We start from the raw sequence: 17,192 nt of genomic DNA on the forward strand, positions 1-17,192 counted from the left end.
TGCACACAGTCAGCACAGCTCATATTTTGAAACACAACAACATAGAGATGGTGGTAGGAATAGCCCGCAGATCAAGCCTGCTCGCTATAGTTCATGATCAACTTCACTTTCCGGCCCATCTCTTGGTTTTGGAAGCATTCCAACGATTTCTCCAATCCAGCCTCAACTAGAGCATAGAACATACAAAAGGCCAGAACAGAACAGGCCCTTTGGCCCACGATGTTGTGCCGAGGTTCAACCCGAATGTAATGTAACCTACGCAATCCTCAACTCACTGCTCTCCATGTGCCCGTCCAGCAGTTCCTTAAATGACGCCAATGACTCTGCTTCCAACTGGACGGGCTGGCAACCCATTCCATGCATTCACAACTCTCTGCGTAAAGAACCTACCTCTGACGTCTCCTCGATACTTTCCTCCTGATATCTTCAAACTATGACTCGGGCTATTGACTCTGTCTGTGCCACTCATTATTCAAAGATATTCAATGCTAGAACATCAATGACGCTCTGTCGTGAAGAACTGAGAAGGTTTCCAATCTTTGTTTATCCACTGGTTGGAGTCCCATCGAGCACAAAGAAAGACGATTGCGTTCGTCAGAGGGCATTGGCTTTCTGCATTTGAACCTAGTATGGTCTGCTTCAGTATCTGAGGAGTTTTCGGTGGTGCTACCATGATGCAATCGTGAACAAAAATGCCCACTTCTGACTATATGACAGAAGGAAGGTCACTGATGAAGCAGCAGAAGATGTTTGGATATATGACAGTACCCTTCCTGATGAAGGACTCCTGCTCGAGAGGTCGATTTTGCCGGTCCTCGGATGCTGCCTGCCCCGCTGTGCTTTTCCAGCACCACTCTCATCTCATTCGGCGTATGGAGTCTGGCCCATCATTCTGGGCTCACGGCCGGTCATCTCACTATGTCGATTTTACTTAATGCCAGAAAACTATGGATTGCGCCATGAAAATGCTCAAAAACGGAGTCTGCAGAGCGGACGTTTCCATCCGATCCCATCCCACACGCTGATTGAACACACCCTGTTTATCGCGCAGCAGGACATTGGCGAGTGCACGCAGCCAGGCGAAGCAAACCCGGGGCATCGGGCCGAACTCAGTTCGAGCCGTGCAACATTTGAAATAAAGGGTGCTGCAATGCGTTGCATTGGCCGGGAATCAAACCCGGGCCTCCCGCGTGGCAGGCGAGAATTCTACCACTGAACCACCAATGCACCTGCGGGCGGGCCCCGCTAGAACTTTACTACAGTTTGAACTCCAGCAGGAAACTAAACCGGTATTCTTGATATTCTGTCCTGTGGCGCAGCATGCCGACTCCAATCTCCAGCATCTGCAGCCCTGACTTTCTCCATTGCTGATATAGCGAGAAACCAAGTAGGAAACTCGCAATGAAGCGCTGTTTGTTTGACTAGTTGGATTTTATCTGAACGCTATTTCTTTATTTCAAGATATATAAAGTAAATAATACGACTAGGATTCGAGGCTCAAGATTATTACTTGCAAATTATAGTTTGCCTAGATGCTTCCTGACCAAGTGGAGAACGCTATTCTTAAAATGGAAATGGGTTCTACTTAAATTATAACATTAACGTATTATGTGCACACAGTCAGCACAGCTCATATTTTGAAACACAACAACATAGAGATGGTGGTAGGAATAGCCCGCAGATCAAGCCTGCTCGCTATAGTTCATGATCAACTTCACTTTCCGGCCCATCTCTTGGTTTTGGAAGCATTCCAACGATTTCTCCAATCCAGCCTCAACTAGAGCATAGAACATACAAAAGGCCAGAACAGAACAGGCCCTTTGGCCCACGATGTTGTGCCGAGGTTCTACCCGAATGTAATGTAACCTACGCAATCCTCAACTCACTGCTCTCCATGTGCCCGTCCAGCAGTTCCTGAAATGACGCCAATGACTCTGCTTCCAAGTGGACGGGCTGGCAACCCCTTCCATGCATTCACAACTCTCTGCGTAAAGAACCTACCTCTGACGTCTCCTCGATACTTTCCTCCTGATATCTTCAAACTATGACTCGGGCTATTGACTCTGTCTATGCCACTCATTATTCAAAGATATTCAATACTAGAACATCAATGACGCTCTGTCGTGAAGAACTGAGAAGGTTTCCAATCTTTGTTTATCCGCTGGTTGGATTCCCATCGAGCACAAAGAAAGACGATTGCGTTCGTCAGAGGGCATTGGCTTTCTGCATTTGAACCTAGTATGGTCTGCTTCAGTATCTGAGGAGTTGTCAGTGGTGCTACCATGATGCAATCGTGAACAAAAATGCCCACTTCTGACTATATGACAGAAGGAAGGTCACTGATGAAGCAGCAGAAGATGTTTGGATATATGACAGTACCCTTCCTGATGAAGGACTCCTGCTCGAGAGGTCGATTTTGCCGGTCCTCGGATGCTGCCTGCCCCGCTGTGCTTTTCCAGCACCACTCTCATCTCAGTCGGTGTATGGAGTCTGGCCCATCATTCTGGGCTCACGGCCGGTCATCTCACTATGTCGATTTTACTTAATGCCAGAAAACTATGGATTGCGCCATGAAAATGCTCAAAAACGGAGTCTGCAGAGCGGACGTTTCCATCCGATCCCATCCCACACGCTGAGTGAACACACCCTGTTTACCGCGCAGCAGGACATTAGCGAGTGGCGAAGCAAACCCGTGGCATGGGGCCGAACTCTGTTCGAGCCGTGCAGCATTTGAAATAAAGGGTGCTGCAATGCGTTGCATTGGCCGGGAATCGAACCCGGGCCTCCCGCGTGGCAGGCGAGAATTCTACCACTGAACCACCAATGCACCTGCGGGCGGGCCCCGCTAGAACTTTACTACAGTTTGAACTCCAGCAGGAAACTAAACCGGTATTCTTGATATTCTGTCCTGTGGCGCAGCATGCCGACTCCAATCTCCAGCATCTGCAGCCCTGACTTTCTCCATTGCTGATATAGCGAGAAACCAAGTAGGAAACTCGCAATGAAGCGCTGTTTGTTTGACTAGTTGGATTTTATCTGAACGCTGTTTCTTTATTTCAAAATATATAAAGTAAATAATACGACAAGGATTCGAGGCTCAAGATTATTACTTGCAAATTATAGTTTGCCTAGATGCTTCCTGACCAAGTGGAGAACGCTATTCTTAAAATGGAAATGAGTTCTACTTAAATTATAACATTAACGTATTATATGCACACAGTCAGCACAGCTCATATTTTGAAACACAACAACATAGAGATGGTGGTAGGAATAGCCCGCAGATCAAGCCTGCTCGCTATAGTTCATGATCAACTTCACTTTCCGGCCCATCTCTTGGTTTTGGAAGCATTCCAACGATTTCTCCAATCCAGCCTCAACTAGAGCATAGAACATACAAAAGGCCAGAACAGAACAGGCCCTTTGGCCCACGATGTTGTGCCGAGGTTCAACCCGAATGTAATGTAACCTACGCAATCCTCAACTCACTGCTCTCCATGTGCCCGTCCAGCAGTTCCTTAAATGACGCCAATGACTCTGCTTCCAACTGGACGGGCTGGCAACCCATTCCATGCATTCACAACTCTCTGCGTAAAGAACCTACCTCTGACGTCTCCTCGATACTTTCCTCCTGATATCTTCAAACTATGACTCGGGCTATTGACTCTGTCTGTGCCACTCATTATTCAAAGATATTCAATGCTAGAACATCAATGACGCTCTGTCGTGAAGAACTGAGAAGGTTTCCAATCTTTGTTTATCCACTGGTTGGAGTCCCATCGAGCACAAAGAAAGACGATTGCGTTCGTCAGAGGGCATTGGCTTTCTGCATTTGAACCTAGTATGGTCTGCTTCAGTATCTGAGGAGTTTTCGGTGGTGCTACCATGATGCAATCGTGAACAAAAATGCCCACTTCTGACTATATGACAGAAGGAAGGTCACTGATGAAGCAGCAGAAGATGTTTGGATATATGACAGTACCCTTCCTGATGAAGGACTCCTGCTCGAGAGGTCGATTTTGCCGGTCCTCGGATGCTGCCTGCCCCGCTGTGCTTTTCCAGCACCACTCTCATCTCATTCGGCGTATGGAGTCTGGCCCATCATTCTGGGCTCACGGCCAGTCATCTCACTATGTCGATTTTACTTAATGCCAGAAAACTATGGATTGCGCCATGAAAATGCTCAAAAACGGAGTCTGCAGAGCGGACGTTTCCATCCGATCCCATCCCACACGCTGAGTGAACGCACCCTGTTTACCGCGCAGCAGGACATTAGCGAGTGCACGCAGCCAGGCGAAGCAAACCCGTGGCATCGGGCCGAACTCTGTTCGAGCCGTGCAGCATTTGAAATAAAGGGTGCTGCAATGCGTTGCATTGGCCGGGAATCGAACCCGGGCCTCCCGCGTGGCAGGCGAGAATTCTACCACTGAACCACCAATGCACCTGCGGGCGGGCCCCGCTAGAACTTTACTACAGTTTGAACTCCAGCAGGAAACTAAACCGGTATTCTTGATATTCTGTCCTGTGGCGCAGCATGCCGACTCCAATCTCCAGCATCTGCAGCCCTGACTTTCTCCATTGCTGATATAGCGAGAAACCAAGTAGGAAACTCGCAATGAAGCGCTGTTTGTTTGACTAGTTGGATTTTATCTGAACGCTGTTTCTTTATTTCAAGATATATAAAGTAAATAATACGACTAGGATTCGAGGCTCAAGATTATTACTTGCAAATTATAGTTTGCCTAGATGCTTCCTGACCAAGTGGAGAACGCTATTCTTAAAATGGAAATGGGTTCTACTTAAATTATAACATTAACGTATTATGTGCACACAGTCAGCACAGCTCATATTTTGAAACACAACAACATAGAGATGGTGGTAGGAATAGCCCGCAGATCAAGCCTGCTCGCTATAGTTCATGATCAACTTCACTTTCCGGCCCATCTCTTGGTTTTGGAAGCATTCCAACGATTTCTCCAATCCAGCCTCAACTAGAGCATAGAACATACAAAAGGCCAGAACAGAACAGGCCCTTTGGCCCACGATGTTGTGCCGAGGTTCTACCCGAATGTAATGTAACCTACGCAATCCTCAACTCACTGCTCTCCATGTGCCCGTCCAGCAGTTCCTGAAATGACGCCAATGACTCTGCTTCCAAGTGGACGGGCTGGCAACCCCTTCCATGCATTCACAACTCTCTGCGTAAAGAACCTACCTCTGACGTCTCCTCGATACTTTCCTCCTGATATCTTCAAACTATGACTCGGGCTATTGACTCTGTCTATGCCACTCATTATTCAAAGATATTCAATACTAGAACATCAATGACGCTCTGTCGTGAAGAACTGAGAAGGTTTCCAATCTTTGTTTATCCGCTGGTTGGATTCCCATCGAGCACAAAGAAAGACGATTGCGTTCGTCAGAGGGCATTGGCTTTCTGCATTTGAACCTAGTATGGTCTGCTTCAGTATCTGAGGAGTTGTCAGTGGTGCTACCATGATGCAATCGTGAACAAAAATGCCCACTTCTGACTATATGACAGAAGGAAGGTCACTGATGAAGCAGCAGAAGATGTTTGGATATATGACAGTACCCTTCCTGATGAAGGACTCCTGCTCGAGAGGTCGATTTTGCCGGTCCTCGGATGCTGCCTGCCCCGCTGTGCTTTTCCAGCACCACTCTCATCTCAGTCGGTGTATGGAGTCTGGCCCATCATTCTGGGCTCACGGCCGGTCATCTCACTATGTCGATTTTACTTAATGCCAGAAAACTATGGATTGCGCCATGAAAATGCTCAAAAACGGAGTCTGCAGAGCGGACGTTTCCATCCGATCCCATCCCACACGCTGAGTGAACACACCCTGTTTACCGCGCAGCAGGACATTAGCGAGTGGCGAAGCAAACCCGTGGCATGGGGCCGAACTCTGTTCGAGCCGTGCAGCATTTGAAATAAAGGGTGCTGCAATGCGTTGCATTGGCCGGGAATCGAATCCGGGCCTCCCGCGTGGCAGGCGAGAATTCTACCACTGAACCACCAATGCACCTGCGAGCGGGCCCCGCTAGAACTTTACTACAGTTTGAACTCCAGCAGGAAACTAAACCGGTATTCTTGATATTCTGTCCTGTGGCGCAGCATGCCGACTCCAATCTCCAGCATCTGCAGCCCTGACTTTCTCCATTGCTGATATAGCGAGAAACCAAGTAGGAAACTCGCAATGAAGCGCTGTTTGTTTGACTAGTTGGATTTTATCTGAACGCTGTTTCTTTATTTCAAAATATATAAAGTAAATAATACGACAAGGATTCGAGGCTCAAGATTATTACTTGCAAATTATAGTTTGCCTAGATGCTTCCTGACCAAGTGGAGAACGCTATTCTTAAAATGGAAATGAGTTCTACTTAAATTATAACATTAACGTATTATATGCACACAGTCAGCACAGCTCATATTTTGAAACACAACAACATAGAGATGGTGGTAGGAATAGCCCGCAGATCAAGCCTGCTCGCTATAGTTCATGATCAACTTCACTTTCCGGCCCATCTCTTGGTTTTGGAAGCATTCCAACGATTTCTCCAATCCAGCCTCAACTAGAGCATAGAACATACAAAAGGCCAGAACAGAACAGGCCCTTTGGCCCACGATGTTGTGCCGAGGTTCAACCCGAATGTAATGTAACCTACGCAATCCTCAACTCACTGCTCTCCATGTGCCCGTCCAGCAGTTCCTTAAATGACGCCAATGACTCTGCTTCCAACTGGACGGGCTGGCAACCCATTCCATGCATTCACAACTCTCTGCGTAAAGAACCTACCTCTGACGTCTCCTCGATACTTTCCTCCTGATATCTTCAAACTATGACTCGGGCTATTGACTCTGTCTGTGCCACTCATTATTCAAAGATATTCAATGCTAGAACATCAATGACGCTCTGTCGTGAAGAACTGAGAAGGTTTCCAATCTTTGTTTATCCACTGGTTGGAGTCCCATCGAGCACAAAGAAAGACGATTGCGTTCGTCAGAGGGCATTGGCTTTCTGCATTTGAACCTAGTATGGTCTGCTTCAGTATCTGAGGAGTTTTCGGTGGTGCTACCATGATGCAATCGTGAACAAAAATGCCCACTTCTGACTATATGACAGAAGGAAGGTCACTGATGAAGCAGCAGAAGATGTTTGGATATATGACAGTACCCTTCCTGATGAAGGACTCCTGCTCGAGAGGTCGATTTTTCCGGTCCTCGGATGCTGCCTGCCCCGCTGTGCTTTTCCAGCACCACTCTCATCTCATTCGGCGTATGGAGTCTGGCCCATCATTCTGGGCTCACGGCCAGTCATCTCACTATGTCGATTTTACTTAATGCCAGAAAACTATGGATTGCGCCATGAAAACGCTCAAAAACGGAGTCTGCAGAGCGGACGTTTCCATCCGATCCCATCCCACACGCTGAGTGAACGCACCCTGTTTACCGCGCAGCAGGACATTAGCGAGTGCACGCAGCCAGGCGAAGCAAACCCGTGGCATCGGGCCGAACTCTGTTCGAGCCGTGCAGCATTTGAAATAAAGGGTGCTGCAATGCGTTGCATTGGCCGGGAATCGAACCCGGGCCTCCCGCGTGGCAGGCGAGAATTCTACCACTGAACCACCAATGCACCTGCGGGCGGGCCCCGCTAGAACTTTACTACAGTTTGAACTCCAGCAGGAAACTAAACCGGTATTCTTGATATTCTGTCCTGTGGCGCAGCATGCCGACTCCAATCTCCAGCATCTGCAGCCCTGACTTTCTCCATTGCTGATATAGCGAGAAACCAAGTAGGAAACTCGCAATGAAGCGCTGTTTGTTTGACTAGTTGGATTTTATCTGAACGCTGATTCTTTATTTCAAAATATATAAAGTAAATAATACGACAAGGATTCGAGGCTCAAGATTATTACTTGCAAATTATAGTTAGCCTAGATGGTTCCTGACCAAGTGGAGAACGCTATTCTTAAAATGGAAATGAGTTCTACTTAAATTATAACATTAACGTATTATGTGCACACAGTCAGCACAGCTCATATTTTGAAACACAACAACATAGAGATGGTGGTAGGAATAGCCCGCAGATCAAGCCTGCTCGCTATAGTTCATGATCAACTTCACTTTCCGGCCCATCTCTTGGTTTTGGAAGCATTCCAACGATTTCTCCAATCCAGCCTCAACTAGAGCATAGAACATAGAAAAGTCCAGAACAGAACAGGCCCTTTGGCCCACGATGTTGTGCCGAGGTTCAACCCGAATGTAATGTAACCTACGCAATCCTCAACTCACTGCTCTCCATGTGCCCGTCCAGCAGTTCCTTAAATGACGCCAATGACTCTGCTTCCAACTGGACGGGCTGGCAACCCATTCCATGCATTCACAACTCTCTGCGTAAAGAACCTACCTCTGACGTCTCCTCGATACTTTCCTCCTGATATCTTCAAACTATGACTCGGGCTATTGACTCTGTCTGTGCCACTCATTATTCAAAGATATTCAATGCTAGAACATCAATGACGCTCTGTCGTGAAGAACTGAGAAGGTTTCCAATCTTTGTTTATCCACTGGTTGGAGTCCCATCGAGCACAAAGAAAGACGATTGCGTTCGTCAGAGGGCATTGGCTTTCTGCATTTGAACCTAGTATGGTCTGCTTCAGTATCTGAGGAGTTTTCGGTGGTGCTACCATGATGCAATCGTGAACAAAAATGCCCACTTCTGACTATATGACAGAAGGAAGGTCACTGATGAAGCAGCAGAAGATGTTTGGATATATGACAGTACCCTTCCTGATGAAGGACTCCTGCTCGAGAGGTCGATTTTGCCGGTCCTCGGATGCTGCCTGCCCCGCTGTGCTTTTCCAGCACCACTCTCATCTCATTCGGCGTATGGAGTCTGGCCCATCATTCTGGGCTCACGGCCGGTCATCTCACTATGTCGATTTTACTTAATGCCAGAAAACTATGGATTGCGCCATGAAAATGCTCAAAAACGGAGTCTGCAGAGCGGACGTTTCCATCCGATCCCATCTCACACGCTGAGTGAACACACCCTGTTTATCGCGCAGCAAGACATTGGCGAGTGCACGCAGCCAGGCGAAGCAAACCCGTGGCATGGGGCCGAACTCTGTTCGAGCCGTGCAGCATTTGAAATAAAGGGTGCTGCAATGCGTTGCATTGGCCGGGAATCGAACCCGGGCCTCCCGCGTGGCAGGCGAGAATTCTACCACTGAACCACCAATGCACCTGCGGGCGGGCCCCGCTAGAACTTTACTACAGTTTGAACTCCAGCAGGAAACTAAACCGGTATTCTTGATATTCTGTCCTGTGGCGCAGCATGCCGACTCCAATCTCCAGCATCTGCAGCCCTGACTTTCTCCATTGCTGATATAGCGAGAAACCAAGTAGGAAACTCGCAATGAAGCGCTGTTTGTTTGACTAGTTGGATTTTATCTGAACGCTGATTCTTTATTTCAAAATATATAAAGTAAATAATACGACAAGGATTCGAGGCTCAAGATTATTACTTGCAAATTATAGTTAGCCTAGATGGTTCCTGACCAAGTGGAGAACGCTATTCTTAAAATGGAAATGAGTTCTACTTAAATTATAACATTAACGTATTATGTGCACACAGTCAGCACAGCTCATATTTTGAAACACAACAACATAGAGATGGTGGTAGGAATAGCCCGCAGATCAAGCCTGCTCGCTATAGTTCATGATCAACTTCACTTTCCGGCCCATCTCTTGGTTTTGGAAGCATTCCAACGATTTCTCCAATCCAGCCTCAACTAGAGCATAGAACATAGAAAAGTCCAGAACAGAACAGGCCCTTTGGCCCACGATGTTGTGCCGAGGTTCAACCCGAATGTAATGTAACCTACGCAATCCTCAACTCACTGCTCTCCATGTGCCCGTCCAGCAGTTCCTTAAATGACGCCAATGACTCTGCTTCCAACTGGACGGGCTGGCAACCCATTCCATGCATTCACAACTCTCTGCGTAAAGAACCTACCTCTGACGTCTCCTCGATACTTTCCTCCTGATATCTTCAAACTATGACTCGGGCTATTGACTCTGTCTGTGCCACTCATTATTCAAAGATATTCAATGCTAGAACATCAATGACGCTCTGTCGTGAAGAACTGAGAAGGTTTCCAATCTTTGTTTATCCACTGGTTGGAGTCCCATCGAGCACAAAGAAAGACGATTGCGTTCGTCAGAGGGCATTGGCTTTCTGCATTTGAACCTAGTATGGTCTGCTTCAGTATCTGAGGAGTTTTCGGTGGTGCTACCATGATGCAATCGTGAACAAAAATGCCCACTTCTGACTATATGACAGAAGGAAGGTCACTGATGAAGCAGCAGAAGATGTTTGGATATATGACAGTACCCTTCCTGATGAAGGACTCCTGCTCGAGAGGTCGATTTTGCCGGTCCTCGGATGCTGCCTGCCCCGCTGTGCTTTTCCAGCACCACTCTCATCTCATTCGGCGTATGGAGTCTGGCCCATCATTCTGGGCTCACGGCCGGTCATCTCACTATGTCGATTTTACTTAATGCCAGAAAACTATGGATTGCGCCATGAAAATGCTCAAAAACGGAGTCTGCAGAGCGGACGTTTCCATCCGATCCCATCCCACACGCTGAGTGAACACACCCTGTTTACCGCGCAGCAGGACATTAGCGAGTGCACGCAGCCAGGCGAAGCAAACCCGTGGCATGGGGCCGAACTCTGTTCGAGCCGTGCAGCATTTGAAATAAAGGGTGCTGCAATGCGTTGCATTGGCCGGGAATCGAACCCGGGCCTCCCGCGTGGCAGGCGAGAATTCTACCACTGAACCACCAATGCACCTGCGGGCGGGTCCCGCTAGAACTTTACTACAGTTTGAACTCCAGCAGGAAACTAAACCGGTATTCTTGATATTCTGTCCTGTGGCGCAGCATGCCGACTCCAATCTCCAGCATCTGCAGCCCTGACTTTCTCCATTGCTGATATAGCGAGAAACCAAGTAGGAAACTCGCAATGAAGCGCTGTTTGTTTGACTAGTTGGATTTTATCTGAACGCTGTTTCTTTATTTCAAAATATATAAAGTAAATAATACGACAAGGATTCGAGGCTCAAGATTATTACTTGCAAATTATAGTTTGCCTAGATGCTTCCGGACCAAGTGGAGAACGCTATTCTTAAAATGGAAATGAGTTCTACTTAAATTATAACATTAACGTATTATGTGCACACAGTCAGCACAGCTCATATTTTGAAACACAACAACATAGAGATGGTGGTAGGAATAGCCCGCAGATCAAGCCTGCTCGCTATAGTTCATGATCAACTTCACTTTCCGGCCCATCTCTTGGTTTTGGAAGCATTCCAACGATTTCTCCAATCCAGCCTCAACTAGAGCATAGAACATAGAAAAGTCCAGAACAGAACAGGCCCTTTGGCCCACGATGTTGTGCCGAGGTTCAACCCGAATGTAATGTAACCTACGCAATCCTCAACTCACTGCTCTCCATGTGCCCGTCCAGCAGTTCCTTAAATGACGCCAATGACTCTGCTTCCAACTGGACGGGCTGGCAACCCATTCCATGCATTCACAACTCTCTGCGTAAAGAACCTACCTCTGACGTCTCCTCGATACTTTCCTCCTGATATCTTCAAACTATGACTCGGGCTATTGACTCTGTCTGTGCCACTCATTATTCAAAGATATTCAATGCTAGAACATCAATGACGCTCTGTCGTGAAGAACTGAGAAGGTTTCCAATCTTTGTTTATCCACTGGTTGGAGTCCCATCGAGCACAAAGAAAGACGATTGCGTTCGTCAGAGGGCATTGGCTTTCTGCATTTGAACCTAGTATGGTCTGCTTCAGTATCTGAGGAGTTTTCGGTGGTGCTACCATGATGCAATCGTGAACAAAAATGCCCACTTCTGACTATATGACAGAAGGAAGGTCACTGATGAAGCAGCAGAAGATGTTTGGATATATGACAGTACCCTTCCTGATGAAGGACTCCTGCTCGAGAGGTCGATTTTGCCGGTCCTCGGATGCTGCCTGCCCCGCTGTGCTTTTCCAGCACCACTCTCATCTCATTCGGCGTATGGAGTCTGGCCCATCATTCTGGGCTCACGGCCGGTCATCTCACTATGTCGATTTTACTTAATGCCAGAAAACTATGGATTGCGCCATGAAAATGCTCAAAAACGGAGTCTGCAGAGCGGACGTTTCCATCCGATCCCATCTCACACGCTGAGTGAACACACCCTGTTTATCGCGCAGCAAGACATTGGCGAGTGCACGCAGCCAGGCGAAGCAAACCCGTGGCATGGGGCCGAACTCTGTTCGAGCCGTGCAGCATTTGAAATAAAGGGTGCTGCAATGCGTTGCATTGGCCGGGAATCGAACCCGGGCCTCCCGCGTGGCAGGCGAGAATTCTACCACTGAACCACCAATGCACCTGCGGGCGGGCCCCGCTAGAACTTTACTACAGTTTGAACTCCAGCAGGAAACTAAACCGGTATTCTTGATATTCTGTCCTGTGGCGCAGCATGCCGACTCCAATCTCCAGCATCTGCAGCCCTGACTTTCTCCATTGCTGATATAGCGAGAAACCAAGTAGGAAACTCGCAATGAAGCGCTGTTTGTTTGACTAGTTGGATTTTATCTGAACGCTGTTTCTTTATTTCAAGATATATAAAGTAAATAATACGACTAGGATTCGAGGCTCAAGATTATTACTTGCAAATTATAGTTTGCCTAGATGCTTCCTGACCAAGTGGAGAACGCTATTCTTAAAATGGAAATGGGTTCTACTTAAATTATAACATTAACGTATTATGTGCACACAGTCAGCACAGCTCATATTTTGAAACACAACAACATAGAGATGGTGGTAGGAATAGCCCGCAGATCAAGCCTGCTCGCTATAGTTCATGATCAACTTCACTTTCCGGCCCATCTCTTGGTTTTGGAAGCATTCCAACGATTTCTCCAATCCAGCCTCAACTAGAGCATAGAACATACAAAAGGCCAGAACAGAACAGGCCCTTTGGCCCACGATGTTGTGCCGAGGTTCTACCCGAATGTAATGTAACCTACGCAATCCTCAACTCACTGCTCTCCATGTGCCCGTCCAGCAGTTCCTTAAATGACGCCAATGACTCTGCTTCCAAGTGGACGGGCTGGCAACCCCTTCCATGCATTCACAACTCTCTGCGTAAAGAACCTACCTCTGACGTCTCCTCGATACTTTCCTCCTGATATCTTCAAACTATGACTCGGGCTATTGACTCTGTCTATGCCACTCATTATTCAAAGATATTCAATACTAGAACATCAATGACGCTCTGTCGTGAAGAACTGAGAAGGTTTCCAATCTTTGTTTATCCGCTGGTTGGATTCCCATCGAGCACAAAAAAAGGCGATTGCGTTCGTCAGAGGGCATTGGCTTTCTGCATTTGAACCTAGTATGGTCTGCTTCAGTATCTGAGGAGTTGTCAGTGGTGCTACCATGATGCAATCGTGAACAAAAATGCCCACTTCTGACTATATGACAGAAGGAAGGTCACTGATGAAGCAGCAGAAGATGTTTGGATATATGACAGTACCCTTCCTGATGAAGGACTCCTGCTCGAGAGGTCGATTTTGCCGGTCCTCGGATGCTGCCTGCCCCGCTGTGCTTTTCCAGCACCACTCTCATCTCAGTCGGTGTATGGAGTCTGGCCCATCATTCTGGGCTCACGGCCGGTCATCTCACTATGTCGATTTTACTTAATGCCAGAAAACTATGGATTGCGCCATGAAAATGCTCAAAAACGGAGCCTGCAGAGTGGACGTTTCCATCCGATCCCATCCCACACGCTGATCGAACACACCCTGTTTATCGCGCAGCAGGACATTGGCGAGTGCACGCAGCCAGGCGAAGCAAACCCGGGGCATCGGGCCGAACTCTGTTCGAGCCGGGCAGCATTTGAAATAAAGGGTGCTGCAATGCGTTGCATTGGCCGGGAATCGAACCCGGGCCTCCCGCGTGGCAGGCGAGAATTCTACCACTGAACCACCAATGCACCTGCGGGCGGGCCCCGCTAGAACTTTACTACAGTTTGAACTCCAGCAGGAAACTAAACCGGTATTCTTGATATTCTGTCCTGTGGCGCAGCATGCCGACTCCAATCTCCAGCATCTGCAGCCCTGACTTTCTCCATTGCTGATATAGCGAGAAACCAAGTAGGAAACTCGCAATGAAGCGCTGTTTGTTTGACTAGTTGGATTTTATCTGAACGCTGTTTCTTTATTTCAAGATATATAAAGTAAATAATACGACTAGGATTCGAGGCTCAAGATTATTACTTGCAAATTATAGTTTGCCTAGATGCTTCCTGACCAAGTGGAGAACGCTATTCTTAAAATGGAAATGGGTTCTACTTAAATTATAACATTAACGTATTATGTGCACACAGTCAGCACAGCTCATATTTTGAAACACAACAACATAGAGATGGTGGTAGGAATAGCCCGCAGATCAAGCCTGCTCGCTATAGTTCATGATCAACTTCACTTTCCGGCCCATCTCTTGGTTTTGGAAGCATTCCAACGATTTCTCCAATCCAGCCTCAACTAGAGCATAGAACATACAAAAGGCCAGAACAGAACAGGCCCTTTGGCCCACGATGTTGTGCCGAGGTTCTACCCGAATGTAATGTAACCTACGCAATCCTCAACTCACTGCTCTCCATGTGCCCGTCCAGCAGTTCCTGAAATGACGCCAATGACTCTGCTTCCAAGTGGACGGGCTGGCAACCCCTTCCATGCATTCACAACTCTCTGCGTAAAGAACCTACCTCTGACGTCTCCTCGATACTTTCCTCCTGATATCTTCAAACTATGACTCGGGCTATTGACTCTGTCTATGCCACTCATTATTCAAAGATATTCAATACTAGAACATCAATGACGCTCTGTCGTGAAGAACTGAGAAGGTTTCCAATCTTTGTTTATCCGCTGGTTGGATTCCCATCGAGCACAAAGAAAGACGATTGCGTTCGTCAGAGGGCATTGGCTTTCTGCATTTGAACCTAGTATGGTCTGCTTCAGTATCTGAGGAGTTGTCAGTGGTGCTACCATGATGCAATCGTGAACAAAAATGCCCACTTCTGACTATATGACAGAAGGAAGGTCACTGATGAAGCAGCAGAAGATGTTTGGATATATGACAGTACCCTTCCTGATGAAGGACTCCTGCTCGAGAGGTCGATTTTGCCGGTCCTCGGATGCTGCCTGCCCCGCTGTGCTTTTCCAGCACCACTCTCATCTCAGTCGGTGTATGGAGTCTGGCCCATCATTCTGGGCTCACGGCCGGTCATCTCACTATGTCGATTTTACTTAATGCCAGAAAACTATGGATTGCGCCATGAAAATGCTCAAAAACGGAGTCTGCAGAGCGGACGTTTCCATCCGATCCCATCCCACACGCTGATTGAACACACCCTGTTTATCGCGCAGCAGGACATTGGCGAGTGCACGCAGCCAGGCGAAGCAAACCCGGGGCATCGGGCCGAACTCTGTTCGAGCCGTGCAGCATTTGAAATAAAGGGTGCTGCAATGCGTTGCATTGGCCGGGAATCGAACCCGGGCCTCCCGCGTGGCAGGCGAGAATTCTACCACTGAACCACCAATGCACCTGCGGGCGGGCCCCGCTAGAACTTTACTACAGTTTGAACTCCAGCAGGAAACTAAACCGGTATTCTTGATATTCTGTCCTGTGGCGCAGCATGCCGACTCCAATCTCCAGCATCTGCAGCCCTGACTTTCTCCATTGCTGATATAGCGAGAAACCAAGTAGGAAACTCGCAATGAAGCGCTGTTTGTTTGACTAGTTGGATTTTATCTGAACGCTGTTTCTTTATTTCAAGATATATAAAGTAAATAATACGACTAGGATTCGAGGCTCAAGATTATTACTTGCAAATTATAGTTTGCCTAGATGCTTCCTGACCAAGTGGAGAACGCTATTCTTAAAATGGAAATGGGTTCTACTTAAATTATAACATTAACGTATTATGTGCACACAGTCAGCACAGCTCATATTTTGAAACACAACAACATAGAGATGGTGGTAGGAATAGCCCGCAGATCAAGCCTGCTCGCTATAGTTCATGATCAACTTCACTTTCCGGCCCATCTCTTGGTTTTGGAAGCATTCCAACGATTTCTCCAATCCAGCCTCAACTAGAGCATAGAACATACAAAAGGCCAGAACAGAACAGGCCCTTTGGCCCACGATGTTGTGCCGAGGTTCTACCCGAATGTAATGTAACCTACGCAATCCTCAACTCACTGCTCTCCATGTGCCCGTCCAGCAGTTCCTGAAATGACGCCAATGACTCTGCTTCCAAGTGGACGGGCTGGCAACCCCTTCCATGCATTCACAACTCTCTGCGTAAAGAACCTACCTCTGACGTCTCCTCGATACTTTCCTCCTGATATCTTCAAACTATGACTCGGGCTATTGACTCTGTCTATGCCACTCATTATTCAAAGATATTCAATACTAGAACATCAATGACGCTCTGTCGTGAAGAACTGAGAAGGTTTCCAATCTTTGTTTATCCGCTGGTTGGATTCCCATCGAGCACAAAGAAAGACGATTGCGTTCGTCAGAGGGCATTGGCTTTCTGCATTTGAACCTAGTATGGTCTGCTTCAGTATCTGAGGAGTTGTCAGTGGTGCTACCATGATGCAATCGTGAACAAAAATGCCCACTTCTGACTATATGACAGAAGGAAGGTCACTGATGAAGCAGCAGAAGATGTTTGGATATATGACAGTACCCTTCCTGATGAAGGACTCCTGCTCGAGAGGTCGATTTTGCCGGTCCTCGGATGCTGCCTGCCCCGCTGTGCTTTTCCAGCACCACTCTCATCTCATTCGGCGTATGGAGTCTGGCCCATCATTCTGGGCTCACGGCCGGTCATCTCACTATGTCGATTTTACTTAATGCCAGAAAACTATGGATTGCGCCATGAAAATGCTCAAAAACGGAGTCTGCAGAGCGGACGTTTCCATCCGATCCCATCCCACACGCTGAGTGAACACACCCTGTTTACCGCGCAGCAGGACATTAGCGAGTGCACGCAGCCAGGCGAAGCAAACCCGGGGCATCGGGC

The 17,192-nt window shown here is 47.6% G+C and overlaps 10 non-coding genes across 10 annotated transcripts; all 10 read right to left on the reverse strand.

Moving 5' to 3' along the window:
* Positions 1-1,156: 1,156 nt before the first annotated feature.
* Positions 1,157-1,227, reverse strand: trnag-gcc (transfer RNA glycine (anticodon GCC)). Its single transcript has one exon. It is a non-coding gene; the product is annotated as a tRNA-Gly (tRNA).
* A 1,529-nt stretch (positions 1,228-2,756) lies between these two features.
* Positions 2,757-2,827, reverse strand: trnag-gcc (transfer RNA glycine (anticodon GCC)). Its single transcript has one exon. It is a non-coding gene; the product is annotated as a tRNA-Gly (tRNA).
* Positions 2,828-4,367: 1,540 nt separating this feature from the next.
* Positions 4,368-4,438, reverse strand: trnag-gcc (transfer RNA glycine (anticodon GCC)). The gene has a single exon. It is a non-coding gene; the product is annotated as a tRNA-Gly (tRNA).
* Positions 4,439-5,967: 1,529 nt separating this feature from the next.
* On the reverse strand, positions 5,968-6,038 carry trnag-gcc (transfer RNA glycine (anticodon GCC)). Its single transcript has one exon. It is a non-coding gene; the product is annotated as a tRNA-Gly (tRNA).
* Positions 6,039-7,578: 1,540 nt separating this feature from the next.
* Positions 7,579-7,649, reverse strand: trnag-gcc (transfer RNA glycine (anticodon GCC)). Its single transcript has one exon. It is a non-coding gene; the product is annotated as a tRNA-Gly (tRNA).
* A 1,540-nt stretch (positions 7,650-9,189) lies between these two features.
* trnag-gcc (transfer RNA glycine (anticodon GCC)) lies at positions 9,190-9,260 on the reverse strand. Its single transcript has one exon. It is a non-coding gene; the product is annotated as a tRNA-Gly (tRNA).
* Positions 9,261-10,800: 1,540 nt separating this feature from the next.
* On the reverse strand, positions 10,801-10,871 carry trnag-gcc (transfer RNA glycine (anticodon GCC)). The gene has a single exon. It is a non-coding gene; the product is annotated as a tRNA-Gly (tRNA).
* A 1,540-nt stretch (positions 10,872-12,411) lies between these two features.
* Positions 12,412-12,482, reverse strand: trnag-gcc (transfer RNA glycine (anticodon GCC)). Its single transcript has one exon. It is a non-coding gene; the product is annotated as a tRNA-Gly (tRNA).
* A 1,540-nt stretch (positions 12,483-14,022) lies between these two features.
* On the reverse strand, positions 14,023-14,093 carry trnag-gcc (transfer RNA glycine (anticodon GCC)). The gene has a single exon. It is a non-coding gene; the product is annotated as a tRNA-Gly (tRNA).
* Positions 14,094-15,633: 1,540 nt separating this feature from the next.
* On the reverse strand, positions 15,634-15,704 carry trnag-gcc (transfer RNA glycine (anticodon GCC)). The gene has a single exon. It is a non-coding gene; the product is annotated as a tRNA-Gly (tRNA).
* Positions 15,705-17,192: the final 1,488 nt, after the last annotated feature.

The sequence above is a fragment of the Chiloscyllium punctatum genome, chromosome 30 (genome assembly GCF_047496795.1).
Source record: "Chiloscyllium punctatum isolate Juve2018m chromosome 30, sChiPun1.3, whole genome shotgun sequence".
Classification (NCBI taxonomy): Eukaryota; Metazoa; Chordata; class Chondrichthyes; order Orectolobiformes; family Hemiscylliidae; genus Chiloscyllium; species Chiloscyllium punctatum.